This window comes from Camellia sinensis, chromosome 10, assembly GCF_055761805.1.
Source record: "Camellia sinensis isolate YWXY chromosome 10, ASM5576180v1, whole genome shotgun sequence".
Taxonomy (NCBI): domain Eukaryota; kingdom Viridiplantae; phylum Streptophyta; class Magnoliopsida; order Ericales; family Theaceae; genus Camellia; species Camellia sinensis.
The window spans coordinates 68176123-68192975 of NC_138970.1; the positions used below are offsets into that span (position 1 = coordinate 68176123).

At 40.2% G+C, this 16853-nt stretch overlaps 1 long non-coding RNA gene across 1 annotated transcript; it reads left to right on the forward strand.

The window, feature by feature from the left end:
- Positions 1-1970: 1970 nt before the first annotated feature.
- LOC114317361 (uncharacterized) lies at positions 1971-16504 on the forward strand. The gene is made up of 3 exons (XR_014343274.1): positions 1971-2146; positions 4339-4381; positions 15918-16504. It is a non-coding gene; the product is annotated as an uncharacterized LOC114317361 (long non-coding RNA).
- Positions 16505-16853: the final 349 nt, after the last annotated feature.

A 16853-nucleotide genomic window follows, 5' to 3' on the forward strand; every position in this document is an offset into this window, starting at 1 on the left:
ATGCACCCTTCTCTTATGGATGGGTTAATTGTATTATTTTTGGGGACGTGACATTGGTTTCTAGTGTAGAAAGACAATAGTGTCGACACTAATTTTTTATTTGATTTTATTTTCTTTGCTTTGCTAGTGTTGACACTAGTGTCGACACAAATTTTTGATAAACTTTGCTAGTATCGACACTAATTTTTGTAAGATTTGTTAGTGTCAACACTAATTAATGAATTGCTTAATGGGTTGGTGGGGTCAGATAATTTAGTTGATGAGTTGCTAATTTGTTTATTGTTGAGTAGAGCACACATACTAAAATTTAATCACACATTTACAAGCTTAATGAGACTCACTTTTGTCGTGGGTATATACACTTTAACCCATCGAGAATTATGTCCTGTTCAAAAAATTGATATATATTATTAAAAAATGTTATGAGATATTTACTATTCAAAATGCAATAAATTTTTATAAAACATTTTGACAAATATACTGTTTCCTTAAATTTGTTTGTTACTATAAATTCTTCTCTCATATATATACAGTTGTGTAGGAGATTCCATTTCTGATAACATGACTGCAGTCATGTTTGGCCAGTGAGGGTTGATGGAGAAATAGATAAGGCAGAGGGAGAGAGATTTTCTTGAGATAAAGAACAAGAAGGACAATGAAACTCTCAACAAGGATCCTAAATGGGTATATTTCATTTCATTTCATTTTGATTTCTTTTCTTCGTGTTGTTGTTTGGTTCATATACTAACTGGACTAAACTGTTTGTGAAACGTATATGACTTGAAATGTCGAGGCTACTGGTTATTCAAGGTGTGGTGGATTCAATGCTTAAATGAGGAGCTAATTTGGCCTCTGTTCGCAACAAGACCCACAACGAGGGAAGCACTGAGTTGTTCAACTCCATGACTGACTAGACACTGAGCAATAGATGACGGATGTGAAGGATATTTTGATGAAAGTGAAGAACATTATGGTGGATTTGAGAGAATTGAACCTGAAGGTAAATGCACTCTTGAAAAACTTCAACATTGCAGTACCCTCTTCCCCTGCTGCACTTGTTGGTGATATATCTTTGTCATCTCCACCACCACCACCACCAGTAGTCACTAATGGTGGAGGGAGTTATTTTAGGAGATCATCTCTAACTTGGTGATCATCCATGGGTTACTCGATACCATGCTGAAGCGAGCCACTAACACAGCATCTAGCTACTGAATTGTTGAAATCGATGACAGGGCTTAACTCTAAGCAGCAAATCCGAAGTGAAGCAAACTTCGGTGAATGTGAACTTGCTTAACTCTAAGGTGGACCTGTTAGACATCAAGGCAAATGCACTCCTTAGTAAGTTTAATATTTCAATACCCTCCCCTACACCACTGTTTGGTGGTACATCTTCACCATCACCCCCATCAAAGGACACTAATGATGGAGGGAACGGTGGTGGGAATTAGAGGAGGTATTATAGCAGTTGGTTGGGACACGAACAATTTTTTATTATTATTATTACTATTCTTTTTTGTGATCGATTTTGTTATGTTTATGTAAAAGAAATATTTAATTTCTTAATGAAGAATCTGAAAAATCATCTAGTTGATCTTAATCTCTTCTGAGGGTTTTGATTACTATTGCTTTTGAGTCTGGGTTTTATTTATTTATTCATCTCTATCTCTTGTGTTTAGTAGTTGTATTCATGGGTTGAAGGTATTCACAAATTTGATTTGTGTTGTGTCTATGATATATATACATGAATGTTTATGTGTTCATGATTTGAATGTTTTTGTATTATATATCTATATAATAAGGCAAGAGGTTTTTTAAAAATGTGTTAAAATATATGTGAGATACATTTTGAATGGAGGGTTTAGATCAATCCTAATGAATATCTAACGGTTGAGAGTAATATATTTCCCGCCCAAACACACTCTACTCTCTCTCTCTCTCTCTCTCTCTCTCTCTCTCTCTCCCACGTCTCCTCCCCCTTCCATCTCTATCTCTCTCCCTCTTTCTGTTGCACCTTTCTCCTCCTTATCTCTATCTCCCTCTTTGTTCCTCTTCTTTATCTCTCCTTTCTCTCCAATCATTTGCTTTGAATTGCGATTTCAGATTTTGCCTTCAAAGGCTTGCGAAAAAGGCAGAAAAATTTCAGGTGAGATTCAAACTTTGAAATCCTTGACTTTGGTTCATTTCTGTTGTTTCATATTTTGCCTTCAAAGGCTTGCGAATAAAGCAGAAAAATTTCAAAAATTTTAGGTGAGATTCTGTAACGCCCTCAAAATGAACCCATTATATTTACATCATTGACATGCAATATTTAAAGAAAACACTTTGATAATATTCATCAGAGTCTCACTAAACAAAAGCATTACATGTAACATCAAATTAAATGCCCTACAGGCTTACATCTTTCCAAGCCAACACTTGGACACAAAAGTATGAGTTCTAACTCAATTACAATTAAACCCTAGGCTTGAGTGTTTACATGTAACAACAATAAAATAAAACTAATAACTAGAAACAGTCTTCAAAGTCCAAGTCCTTCCAAGCTAAGTCCTTGGAGGTAGCTTATCACCTGAACCTGAAAATGATGTTCCCATAAAGGGTGAGCCACAGCCCAGTAGAGATATACTAAACCACATATAAGCAATGAATAAAGCAATAGCATTCAACAGATAGTTAACCAAGATAATCAATTACTTCATTTTACAGTCTCATGACACTATTGTCTAAGACACGTTTTACTTTCCAACTTTATCAACATGGCTCAGAACCTGGCCAAACTTACAACAGTGAATTATATATATATATATATATATCATATTCACATTCTTCCAATATCAACAAACAAAGGAGACTCAAGCTCAAATCAAAACACTTCATACTTCCAGATTGATACACATTTTAGTGCTATATCAATAAAACACTTCTATATAAATAAGCACACATAAAAGTGATGCTAATGGAGTCCATCCCCTATCTCCTCCCAAACAAAATCCGGTTTAGAGGTCCATCCCCTATCTTCCCCTAAACCGTGGAGTACATCCCCTATCTCCTCCCACACAAAACAATGTATGCAAATGCAATGCTCAAACAATACATGTATTTTCTGTATCAATGCAATAGTCAAATTTAATGACTTTACCAATGTGATTAGTTTCAGTTATTCCTAATCCACATGCAATGTCTACAACAATCTCGACTATCCTCCACCGATAGCCCAAAACAGTTATTTCTAGACTGGAAATAAATATTTCAACATTTCAATAGGCGAGTGGTTTAAATTATCCAACTGCACCATTTAATCAATAATTTCCCCAATTTCATGAATTTAACCAAATTTCCCAATTCCCTTAAATTAATTATACAAATTAATTAATTAACACAACTAGGGTTTTTCCCAAAATTATCAAAGTAACCCCAACTTATCAAAATACCAAAACTTAGAACAAAACTTATAAAGTAGAGTAGGAAATCCCTACCTCGAAGAAAATAACCCAAAAAGGAGAAGACAGAGATGATACCCCAAATACCAAAGTGCTCCAAATCGCCAACTATTCAGATTAAATGGAAGCCCTCGACTCAATCTATCTTTTTAATGAAGGATCTAGGGTAGAAACACTCCCTAAGTGGATCAAATCTAACAGAGAAGGTGAGTAGGGAGAGAGAGAAGTCGGACCTAGGGTTTGGAACCAAAAAGAATATGAAAAAGACTGATCAAAACCCGCTGCTGGGTATATAAACTGGACAGGCTCGCTCGAGCGAAGACTTTGTCGCTCGAGCGACCAGACACAGAGAAACTACGCTCGAGCCAAGGAAGCCTTGCTCGAGCCAACAACCCAAAGGCTCGCTCGAGCGAAAGAAAGCTCGATCGAGCGAAGAACTCAAACCCTCAGGTCTGTAACCAGACACACGCTCGAGCGAAGGAACTATTGCTCGAGCGAAGAACGAACTAACTCGCTCGAGCGAAGAAAAGCTCGCTCGAGCCAAGAATGCAAAGCTACAGGTCCAAACCAGACGCAAACTCTCGCTCGAGCTACCAAACCCCGGCTCGAGCGAAGAACCAAAAACAACAGCTCGCTCGAGCGACAAACTCCTCGCTCGAGCGAAGATCCAAAATTCTGGACAGCAACACTTGATTTCTAAACCGAACCAACCTGAAACAAACCTGCCCAACACATCCTATAATTCCAAATGAGAAAATAAGGGACAACAACAACCATTATACAATGACAGAATCTACGGAACCTATGTCCGGACACAATAGTCAAATGGGAAAAGACCGGGGTCGCTATAGATTCTAACTTTCAAATCCTTGACTTGGGTTCATTTCTGTTGTTTCAGATTTTGCCTTCAAAGGCTTGCGAAGAAAGCAGAAAAATTTCAGGTGAGATTCTAACTTTGAAATCCTTCACTTGGGTTCATTTCTGTTTATCATCATCTCTGCTTCAAATCTTCAATCCCTCTTTGTTCCTCTTCTTTATCTCTCCCTTTCTAATTGCGAACATATTTTTTTCTGTTCTGGCAAGAGAAGATCATCTCTCTGCTTCGAATCTTCAATCCCTCTTTATTCTCTTCTTTATCTCTCTCTTTCTAATTGCGAACATATTTTTTTCTGTTCTGGCAAGAGAAGATTTTTCTACACATTTGATATGTTAAAAAATAAAATCTATATATGGAATTGTTGGAATTGTTCTGCACATTTTTCTACAAATCTAAAAAATAAAAATAGATTTTTCTGCACATTTGATAGGTTGGAATTGTTTTCATATACAAGAGTTGTTTAAATACTTTCAAGGAATTGGAGAAGCCCATGTAAATTTCTATATATGTCTCTTTATAATTGGATACAACGTTTCATATATACCTTCATCCAAATTAAAATGGTAAAGCAACTAGAATTTTCAAATAATATAGTAGGGTACAAGAAATGGAATTATTTCCCCATATACAAATCTCAAATGTCAAAAACTGCAATTTATATCTGGCAATTTTTTCTGAGAAAATATGCACAAATGTGTTAGAAGGGTAGTTTTAGCAAAACAAAAAAATATTGACAGAGAGGATCATATCTGAAAACTTAAGCAGGGAAAGAAATGTGTTAAAGCTTAAGCTCACTTCTTTGGATTCTCAAGTGATAAAACTTAAAAATAAGAAAAAGAGGAAGAATAATGGAAAAAACAAATTAATAGAAAACATATCTGAAGAAGAGATTCCAATTGTAGAAGTTAAGGTTTTGAACATAGTCTGCACATTTGATATGTTACAAAATAAAATCTATATATGGAATTGTTGGCATTGTTCTGCACATTTTTCTACAAATGTTAAAAATAAAAATAGATTTTTCTGCACATTTTTCTACACAAAAATTTCAGGTGGGATTCTAACTTTGAAATCCTTGACTTGGGTTTATTTCTGTTGTTTCAGATTTTGCCTTCAAAGGCTTGCAAAGAAAGCAGAAACATTTCAGGCGAGATTCTAACTTTAAAATCCTTCACTTGGGTTCGAATCTTCAATCTCTCTTTGTTCCTCTTCTTTATCTCTCCCTTTCTAATTGCGAACATATTTTTTTCTGTTCTGGCAAGAGAAGATCATCTCTCTGCTTCGAATCTTCAATCCCACTTTGTTCCTCTTCTTTATCTCTCCCTTTCTAATTGCGAACATATTTTTTTCTGTTCTGGCAGGAGAAGATTTTTCTGCACATTTGATATGTTAAAAAATAAAATCTATATATGGAATTGTTGGAATTGTTCTGCACATTTTTCTGCAAATCTAAAAAATAAAAATAGATTTTTCTTATAGCGATCCCGGGTTTTACCCTTGTTGAACAGTGATCCGGACATGTGTCCGTGGATGTTAGTTGTGGTTTATTATCTTGTTTGCATCCTCTTTACTTCATATTTGAGTTATGGGATGTGTTGGGCGGGTTTGTTACAGGTTGGTTGAGTTTAGAAACCAAAACTAGTTGCCCAGATTTTGGCCTGTCCGCTCGAGCGGGGGTTCTGGAGCTCGAGCGGAGAATACACCAATCCAGTATTTCCTGTGTAGTGTTGGACGCTCGAGCGTGGGATTGACCGCTCGAGCGGGAGTGTTGTGTGTGACGCTCGAGCGGGGGAGTTGGCGCTCGAGCGGAGACCTGATTCTGTAAAAGTGCTGGGAGTGTGTATCCGGCGCTCGAGCTGGAGTTTGGTCGCTCGAGCAGAAGTCTGTGAGTGACGCTCGAGCGGGGGTTTTGACGCTCGAGCGGAGAGACTTTTATATAAATCCGAGATCCGACTTTTGGATCACTTTTTCAAGACCTTTTCTCTCTCTTACTTTCCCAAACAGCCATTTTCAGAGCTTCTCACTCTAAACCGGCCCTTCTCTCTTAGATTTGATCTAGTAGGGGTTGTTTGCTCGCCTTTGGTCTTCACGAAAGTTGTGTTGATCGTCGAGGGCTTCCTTTTAATCTGAAAATTTCGAGATTTGGAGCGTTTTGGTTTTGGTCTTCATCTCCTTTGGGGCTCCGAATTTGAGGTAGGGATATCCTACTCCTCTCTATGGATTTTGTCTTTAAATTTTGGTATTTTGAGATGTTGGGGTTGGTTTGGTTATTTTGTGAAAGTTTGGGGCTTTTGTGTTATTTTACAAAAGTTGGGGTTTTACTCATAATAAACCTAGATGCATGTTTGGCATGAAGAAATGGAATGAATGTTGAATTATTGATAAAAATGGGACCTAAGGGTTGAGATGTTAATTATGGGAATTGACCTAATTACATTGTTTAATTAATTGGGATAATTAATTGTGAGAAGTGAGGAAATGAAATGTTGATTGAATATCCATTTGTGCATTTATTTTCTGTTTAGAAATAACTGCTTTGGGCTATCGGTGGAGGATAGTCGTGATTGTTGTAGACAATGCATGATGATTAGGCAAATCGAAACTAATCAATGAAGTGTGTCATGGAACTTGACGGTTGATAGAATACATTAACTACATGTATTGAGTGATTGTATATAGAACCAATGTGTTTGTATACGTTATGTGTAGAGGAGGAGATGGGGGATGTACTCCGCGGTTTAGGGGAAGATAGGGGATGTACCTCTAAACCGGATAGTGTTGGGAGAAGATAGGGGATGAACTCCGTAGATACAGCTCATATGCTTGTCTAGAGAAGTGAAGATAGAGCTTATATGCTTATCTTTGTGAAGTGTGGATATAGCTTATTTGCTTATCTGAGAATGTGGATATTGTTGTTATACATATCTGTTGGGAATGTGGGTAGTGCTTATATGCCTATCTGTTGAAAAGGGGAAAATGAAAAGTAATTTGGACTTGTAAGTCGTATGACATAAATATGTGATTTATGTGAGTGTATCGGTGTTGGCCATCTATCAATTGCTAATGTTTTAGTCAATGTTCATGGTTGGTTTAGTATATTTCTACTGGACTGTGGCTCACCCTATATGGGAATATCATTTTCAGGTGCAGGAAGCATGCCACCTCCAAGGACATAGCTTGGGAGGCTAGAGGCGGACACAATGTTGACGTTTTACTTTTTGATGTATTACATGTAAATATAAGCCAAGGGCTTAATGTGTATGAGTTAGTACTCTTTTGTTGTAACCAAGTGTTAACTTGGAAAGCTGTAAGCTTGTAGGGCAATTGCTTTTGTTGTTAACATGTAATACCTTTTGTAATGAAACTCTGAGAAATGAAAGAATGTGGAACTTTTGAATATCAATGCCTGTCTTATTTGTTGGGTTTAATGCTATTAATTTGAGGGCGTTACAACTTGGTATCAGAGCGTACCGGGTTCGAATACTTTGGGTACGTGGGAAGTGATTAGTATCACAATGGGTTTGTCTCGCTTGATAGAGACCTAGATGTAGTATCATATGCTATGTGCTTACTTGATAACATGCTTATGTGACTATGTGGGTATGGGATTTAATTTCTAGGATGTTGACTGGATCCTTGGGTTTCTGTGAGTCTTGTTGGAAAAGCACTTGATCAATGCTGTTTCTAACCGGAACTCTAGTAACGCCTCGGGACTATCATTATCCGGAAATGAAATTCGTAAGTGCTTATGTGTTTATGTGCTTATGTGGAGTGAATTACAGTTGTCCATGCATTAGGACGTGAGTGTTTAGTTTCGGCACATTTATGAATGTGCTAATGTTCTGTGTTACCTTTATTAGGATGTCAGGACGAGGAAGAGGTGCTAGGCGTGGTAGACCTGCGAGGCAGGAAGTACCGTTACAGGGTGAGATCCCGACAGTGCAGGAGGGTGTTGGTCAGGCCAATGTGGCCGAGCCAGTGGGTCAGCAGGCCATGGGTGCCTTAGCCAGAGAGATAGCAGGAGCTTTGGGTATTCTTAGAGCTGGGAATCAGGCAGCTGAGGCAGGGCCTTCTTTCTTGAAGAGGGAGTTCTTCCGGTCTAACCCGGATGAGTTTGTTGGAGATCCTAAGGAGCCATTGAAGGCTGATGAGTGGCTTGAGCAGATGAGTAAGATGTTCGAGATGCTTGGCATCGAGGACGGAGCACTGAAAGTGACCTTGGCATCCTTCCAACTGAAGGGAGATGCGGGTCAATGGTGGAAGTATGAGAAGGCTCGTGTTGGTGGTACTTGGGAGGCGTTTATAAATGCTTTTTAGGAGAGGTTTTTGTCTGCAGCAGCTAGGGAGAAGCTGAGGGATCAGTTTAGCCGGCTTAATCAGCAGGGCTTGTCAGTGGCCGAGTTTGAGGCTACCTTTACTAGTCTGTCCAGGTTCGCACCTGAATTGGTGGTGTCTGAGGAACGCCGTTGCTACGAGTTTGAGCGGAAGTTGAGGCGGGGCCTCAAGTTGAGAGTTGGTGCGTCTTATATCCGAGAGTATAGACACCTAGTGGACGCTGCAGCTCATATGGAGCTTATGATGCAGGAGGAGGATGAGGGGCAGAGGGGCTCCAAGAGGAGCCAGGATAGTCAGGGTGATGGCAGGAGGCAGAGGGGTTCTAACCCTCAGCAGTCGCAGGGTGGTGTTGCTAGATCGACCTTCCCAGTGCCGAGTGCAGGCTCCGGGAGAGGTGGTCAGGGGGAATTCACCTGTTACAAGTGTGGCCAGTTGGGTCACAAGGTTTCTGTTTGCCCGCAGAAGGGTGGGGGTCAGAGAGCTGCTTCTTCTTCAGCTAGACCGCAGAGTCAGAGTTCGGGCAGGGGGCAGCCCTTGTCTTGTTATCAGTGTGGACAGCCTGGGCACCTGAAGAGGTTTTGCCCGCAGTTGAGTGCCACTTCGGGAGCGTCTGGTTCTAGGCAGACGCAGGGTTTTCAGCCAGCTCAGTCTGTGCAGGCCTCGAGGGCCAATCCGGGAGCTTCGTCATCCCAGTCTGTGCAGCAGTCTTTTGCTCCGAGAGGTGAGCAGGTAGACCAGGGGCCTACGGGGCGCGTGTATGCTGTTACCGCGCAGGATTTAGTACCAGCTCCATCGGTAGTGAGAGCTACTTTTCTGTTTTGCAACTCGGTTGCTAGTGTGTTGATAGACACGGGTGCATCTCATTCTTTTGTATCTGCTGCATTTGCATCTGTTTTGGAATTGGAGTTAGCATAGTTAGCATCTCCTATTTGTGTGGTATCGCCTTTGGGTGGTGAGTTGATCTTGAAACAGGGTGTTAGAGGATGTGATATAGAGGTCGCCGACTATAGGCTTCCTTTTCCGTTTGTTGTCATGCCTATGAAGGGTTTTGATGTTATTTTGGGTATGGACTGGTTATCGTCATACCGGGCTGTTATTGATTGCTACCGCCAGAGGGTCACATTATGTACCTTGAGCGGGGAGTGGTTCCATTTCTTGGGAGACCGGGTTGGTAGTGTTTTGCCACCGGGGTATGATTCGCGAGGGAGAAGTGAGTTTGGTAGTCTACTTGCCAGTTTTGAGAGTGGTGAAAGTAGTGAGACCCAGATTGTATTGCCAAGGGTGGTTTGTGAGTATTCGGATGTCTTTCCCGAAGATCTTGTTAGTTTGCCACCTCACCGAGAGATAGAGTTCTCTATTGATTTAGTGCCCGGCACGGCGCCGATTTCTATGGCACCTTACCGTTTTGCTCCAGCAGAGTTGGTTGAGTTGAAAGTTCAGCTCCAGGAATTGCTAGATAAGGGTTTTGTTCGCCCTAGTGTTTCGCCGTGGGGAGCACCGGCCCTCTTTGTTAAAAAGAAAGATGGGGCCTTGAGATTGTGTATTGACTACCGGAAGTTGAATCGGGCTACGGTTAAGAATAAGTACCCTATGCCCCGTATAGATGATTTGTTTGACCAGTTGAAGGGTTCCCGTTGTTTCTCTAAGATAGATTTGAGATCGGGTTACCACCAGTTGAGGGTCAGGGAAGAGGATATTCCGAAGACGACATTCCGTACGCGGTATGGCCATTATGAGTTTTTGGTGATGCCATTCGGGCTTACCAATGCACCGGCAGTCTTTATGGACTTGATGAACCGGATTTTCCGGGAGTTCTTAGACCGATTTGTGGTCGTCTTCGTGTACGACATTCTTATCTATTCGCCTTCAGAGGAGGAGCATGAGGAACACTTGAGAGTGGTGCTTGAGTTGCTTAGAGCCCATAGACTGTATGCCAAGTTTGGGAAGTGTGAGTTCTGGCTGAGGGAAGTCAAATTCTTAGGCCACGTGGTATCCGGGAAAGGGGTGTCTGTTGATACATCCAAGGTTGAGGCAGTGCAAGATTGGGCACAGCCTAAGAGTGTGTTTGAGATCCGCAGTTTTCTGGGATTGGCTGGGTATTATCGTCGATTTGTGAAAGATTTCTCCAGGCTAGCGTCACCGTTGACTAGACTGACTCGGAAGGGAGTCAAGTTTGTGTGGAGTGAGACTTGTGAAAAGTCGTTCCAAGAGCTGAAGGTTAGATTGACCACCGCTCCGGTGTTGATTATTCTGGAGAGAGGGTTGGGTTATGCGGTTTATTGTGATGCCTCACGAGAGGGTTTGGGTTGTGTGTTGACGCAAGAAGGGAAAGTGGTAGCTTATGGCTCACGTCAGTTGAAAATACATGAGAAGAATTACCCCACACACGACCTAGAGTTAGCGGCAGTGATCTTTGCCTTGAAAATCTGGAGACACTACCTTTATGGTGAGAAGTTCGAGGTGTTCTTGGACCACAAGAGTTTAAAGTATCTGTTTACACAGAGAGACTTGAATTTGAGGCAGAGGAGGTGGATGGAGTTCATCGAGGATTATGATTTTGAGTTGCATTATCATCCGGGAAAGGCCAATGTTGTGGCCGATGCCCTTAGTAGGAAATCCATTAGTGATGTAGCTAGTATAGCCATCCGGGAATGGGAGATGTCGGGAGCACTTGGCGAGTTTGATTTGCTACTAGGCGAATCTGTTGAGACTGCGGCCTTGTTTTCCGTTGTTGCGCAGCCTACACTTGTGACTAGAGTGTTAGAGGCACAGAGAGGTGACCTTGAGGTAGAATCTCTCCGAGAGAAGATCTCTAGTGGGAAAGTTGAGAAGGGTTTGACGGTGTATCCCGACCTGAGTGTGAGATACCGGGACCGTTTGTTTGTACCGGAGGCTTGCCGTGAGGAAGTACTCCGAGAGTTTCACCATTCGCGTCTTGCGGTGCATCCGGGAGGTACTAAGATGTATCAGGATTTGGGTAGCCAGTTTTGGTGGCGGGGTATGAGGAGAGATGTGGCGGTTTTCGTATCGAAGTGCCTTACTTGCCAGCAAGTGAAGGCCGAGCATCAGAGGCCAACGGGTTTGTTGCAACCCTTGCCTATTGCCGAGTGGAAGTGGGAGCATGTCACTATGGACTTCGTTGTAGGTCTTCCGAGGACTCAGCGGGGTAGTGATGCTATTTGGGTGGTTGTAGACCGGTTGACTAAGTCGGCGCACTTTATTCCTATGCGCGTGAGAGATTCGGTAGATCATCTTGCCGACTTGTATGTTCGGGACGTAGTGAGATTGCACGGGGTCCCAGTGACGATCGTCTCGGATAGAGATCCTCGTTTTACTGCTAGGTTGTGGCAGAGTTTGCAGAGTGCCTTGGGCACTAAGTTGACCTTTAGTACGGCTTATCATCCTCAGATTGACGGACAGTCCGAGCGTACTATTCAGATCCTCGAGGATATGCTTCGGGGTTGTGTCCTTGACTTCAGTGGGACGTGGGAGAGGCACTTGCCTTTGGTAGAGTTTGCCTACAATAACAGTTTCCAGTCTAGCATCGGTATGGCACCGTTTGAGGCCTTGTATGGCCGACCGTGTAGGTCTCCAGTTTCTTGGGCCGAGGTGGGTGATGCACCTTTGTTGGGTCCGGAGTTGGTTAGGGAGACGACGGAGAAAGTTGAGCTTATCCGTAGGAGGCTTGTTACAGCCCAGAGTCGGCAGAAATCTTATGCTGACCGTAGGAGGAGGCTTTTGGCGTTTGAGGTAGGTGATCATGTCTTTCTGAAGATATCACCTAGGCGAGGTTTGATGAGATTTGGGAAGAGTGGGAAGTTATCCCCTCGGTTTATTGGTCCTTTTGAGATCCTTGAGAGGATTAGTGAGGTTGCTTATCGGTTAGCCTTACCGCCGCAGTTGTCCGGGGTGCATGACGTATTTCATGTGAGTATGCTTCGGAAGTATGAGCCAGATCCATCACATGTGTTGGATTGGACCGATTTAGAGGTAGATGAGGATGCCTCGTATGAGGAAAGACCGGTTCGGGTCTTGGATAGGCGGGATCAGGTCCTGCATGGCAAGACCATTCCTTTGGTGAAAGTCTTGTGGAAACATCACGGAGTGGAGGAAGCCACTTGGGAACGTGAGTTGGAAATCCGAGAGAAATATCCGAACTTGTTTGCTGATATGTGATCTTGTATTTACATTTTACATTTTTGTTTAACTTAAGAGCTTTTATATATGTCTTAAGTTTTAAAACATTGAAAATGTTTTGGTTATTGGAAGTATGTTTTAGAACTTGCCTCATATGGAAGTTGAATGTGACATTATATATGTTGATATATTGTTGAAATTGGAAAGATAGTGCATAATGTTGATGCATGTTGAAAGTACATATGTTGTTTATATGTGGTGAAAAGCCTCTTGTTAAAGGGAGGGGGTGACCGGTGATGGGTCGGATTGTTGAATGTTATGGTGTAACATTGTTTAAAAATGAAGAAAAATCTGTTTTTGAAAAACTTGTGTTTAATTTCGGGGACGAAATTCTTTAAGGGGGGGAGGTTATAGCGATCCCGAGTTTTACCCTTGTTGAACAGTGATCCGGACATGTGTCCGTGGATGTTAGTTGTGGTTTATTATCTTGTTTGCATCCTCTTTACTTCATATTTGAGTTATGGGATGTGTTGGGCGGGTTTGTTACAGGTTGGTTGAGTTTAGAAACCAAAACTAGTTGCCCAGATTTTGGCCTGTCCGCTCGAGCGGGGGTTCTGGAGCTCGAGCGGAGAATACACCAATCCAGTATTTCCTGTGTAGTGTTGGACGCTCGAGCGTGGGATTGACCGCTCGAGCGGGAGTGTTGTGTGTGACGCTCGAGCGGGGGAGTTGGCGCTCGAGCGGAGACCTGATTCTGTAAAAGTGCTGGGAGTGTGTATCCGGCGCTCGAGCTGGAGTTTGGTCGCTCGAGCAGAAGTCTGTGAGTGACGCTCGAGCGGGGGTTTTGACGCTCGAGCGGAGAGACTTTTATATAAATCCGAGATCCGACTTTTGGATCACTTTTTCAAGACCTTTTCTCTCTCTTACTTTCCCAAACAGCCATTTTCAGAGCTTCTCACTCTAAACCGGCCCTTCTCTCTTAGATTTGATCTAGTAGGGGTTGTTTGCTCGCCTTTGGTCTTCACGAAAGTTGTGTTGATCGTCGAGGGCTTTCTTTTAATCTGAAAATTTCGAGATTTGGAGCGTTTTGGTTTTGGTCTTCATCTCCTTTGGGGCTCCGAATTTGAGGTAGGGATATCCTACTCCTCTCTATGGATTTTGTCTTTAAATTTTGGTATTTTGAGATGTTGGGGTTGGTTTGGTTATTTTGTGAAAGTTTGGGGCTTTTGTGTTATTTTACAAAAGTTGGGGTTTTACTCATAATAAACCTAGATGCATGTTTGGCATGAAGAAATGGAATGAATGTTGAATTATTGATAAAAATGGGACCTAAGGGTTGAGATGTTAATTATGGGAATTGACCTAATTACATTGTTTAATTAATTGGGATAATTAATTGTGAGAAGTGAGGAAATGAAATGTTGATTGAATATCCATTTGTGCATTTATTTTCTGTTTAGAAATAACTGCTTTGGGCTATCGGTGGAGGATAGTCGTGATTGTTGTAGACAATGCATGATGATTAGGCAAATCGAAACTAATCAATGAAGTGTGTCATGGAACTTGACGGTTGATAGAATACATTAACTACATGTATTGAGTGATTGTATATAGAACCAATGTGTTTGTATACGTTATGTGTAGAGGAGGAGATGGGGGATGTACTCCGCGGTTTAGGGGAAGATAGGGGATGTACCTCTAAACCGGATAGTGTTGGGAGAAGATAGGGGATGAACTCCGTAGATACAGCTCATATGCTTGTCTAGAGAAGTGAAGATAGAGCTTATATGCTTATCTTTGTGAAGTGTGGATATAGCTTATTTGCTTATCTGAGAATGTGGATATTGTTGTTATACATATCTGTTGGGAATGTGGGTAGTGCTTATATGCCTATCTGTTGAAAAGGGGAAAATGAAAAGTAATTTGGACTTGTAAGTCGTATGACATAAATATGTGATTTATGTGAGTGTATCGGTGTTGGCCATCTATCAATTGCTAATGTTTTAGTCAATGTTCATGGTTGGTTTAGTATATTTCTACTGGACTGTGGCTCACCCTATATGGGAATATCATTTTCAGGTGCAGGAAGCATGCCACCTCCAAGGACATAGCTTGGGAGGCTAGAGGCGGACACAATGTTGACGTTTTACTTTTTGATGTATTACATGTAAATATAAGCCAAGGGCTTAATGTGTATGAGTTAGTACTCTTTTGTTGTAACCAAGTGTTAACTTGGAAAGCTGTAAGCCTGTAGGGCAATTGCTTTTGTTGTTAACATGTAATACCTTTTGTAATGAAACTCTGAGAAATGAAAGAATGTGGAACTTTTGAATATCAATGCCTGTCTTATTTGTTGGGTTTAATGCTATTAATTTGAGGGCGTTACATTTCTACACATTTGATAGGTTGGAATGGTTTTCATATACAAGAGTTGTTTAAATACTTTCAAGGAATTGGAGAAGCCCATGTAAATTTCTATATATGTCTCTTTATAATTGGATACAACATTTCATATATATCTTCATCCAAATTAAAATGGTAAAGCAACTACAATTTTCAAATAATATAGTAGGGTACAAGAAATGGAATTATTTCCCCATGTACAAATTTCAAATGTCAAAAACTGCAATTTATATCTGGCAATTTTTTCTGAGAAAATATGCACAAATAAGTTAGAAGGGTAGTTTTAGCTCACTTAAGCAGGGAAAGAAATGTGCTAAAGCTTAAGCTCACTTCTTTGGATACTCAAGTGATAAAACTTAAAAGTAAGAAAAAGAGGAAGAATAATGGAAAAAACAAATTAATAGAAAAACATATCTGAAGAAGAGATTCCAATTGTAGAAGTTGAGGTTTTGAATATAGTTGACCAACAGAAATTGTTTCTGATATGTAACTATCATATAAAGTGTTTTCAAACATATAGAAAACAAATGAATCATTCTTGCCTTCCATTAATACAACAGTATTGTACTGTGAGTCAAGATGCTGTCGTATGCACTGCACTGCACTGCACTTTTATAAGTTCGGATGCTTTTTAATACAAACAAACATAAAAAAAAACGAAACTCCAAAAAAAATCAAATACTCGAGTTCAGATAAATTAATTGTAAAAAGCATATTGTTTGCAGGTTTTTGTTCAAATAATCATGAGCCCATTCTAAAGATTCCAGTGGTAACTGAGGGAGGATCCTAACAGACAATTTTAATCAACCGGCCTCGCAATTTCTATGGTTACGAGAATAGGTTGAGGAAAATAAGGGTGATAATAAGGCAAGCGGAAATGATAGTGCCTCCACCCAAAATATAAGGCATTTGTACAATTATCAAAAATATTTTAAAAATTGTAGTTATATTTTTTTCCCGTGTATCTTTTGTGATTAATTTTATGATTAGTTTTATTGTTGTTGAAACTATGATATGAGTAAAGGTATTCAAAATATTTTTACAAACATAGTGTACATGAATTTACAGACATAGTGTACATGAGTTTACAGAGAATCTATTTGGTATTTTTCCACCTTTTTTTTTCTTTTTCCTATTCAATTTTTTTTGTTTGGCCCTGGTGTGGAGTTAATAATTATGTGTCGTCATCTGAGAGGATATGTTAATTAGGTATTGTTTGAGTAATAAATTCCATTTCAGAATTATAATTTTAAATTAAAAATTTAAAAATCACTATAAAATATTGTATAGATTTTTTTATAGTTTTTTTTTTTTTTTTGGTAAACAATTAGAAAATTAACCTCTAGATTTTTTTTTTTTCATTACCAACTGTTTAAATTGCTGATTAAACAGTTTTTTTTTTTTTTGGTCATAAAATTATGTTTGGACTTTCTAAATGATAATCATAAATTTAATTTGAAGACTATAAAATTGAAGTCAGTTGGGGAAGAGAGGAGTTCAAATTTGGACAATTGTTGTGCTCCCATTTTAATACCCTTTATGTTGGCAAAGCTGATTTTATTTTCGTTAAAATACATCGTTCAACTGTCATAATTATATAACCAAATATTTTCAGGTTGAAGTACAGCAGTTATGAATAATATTACTATTTTCGGTCAAGT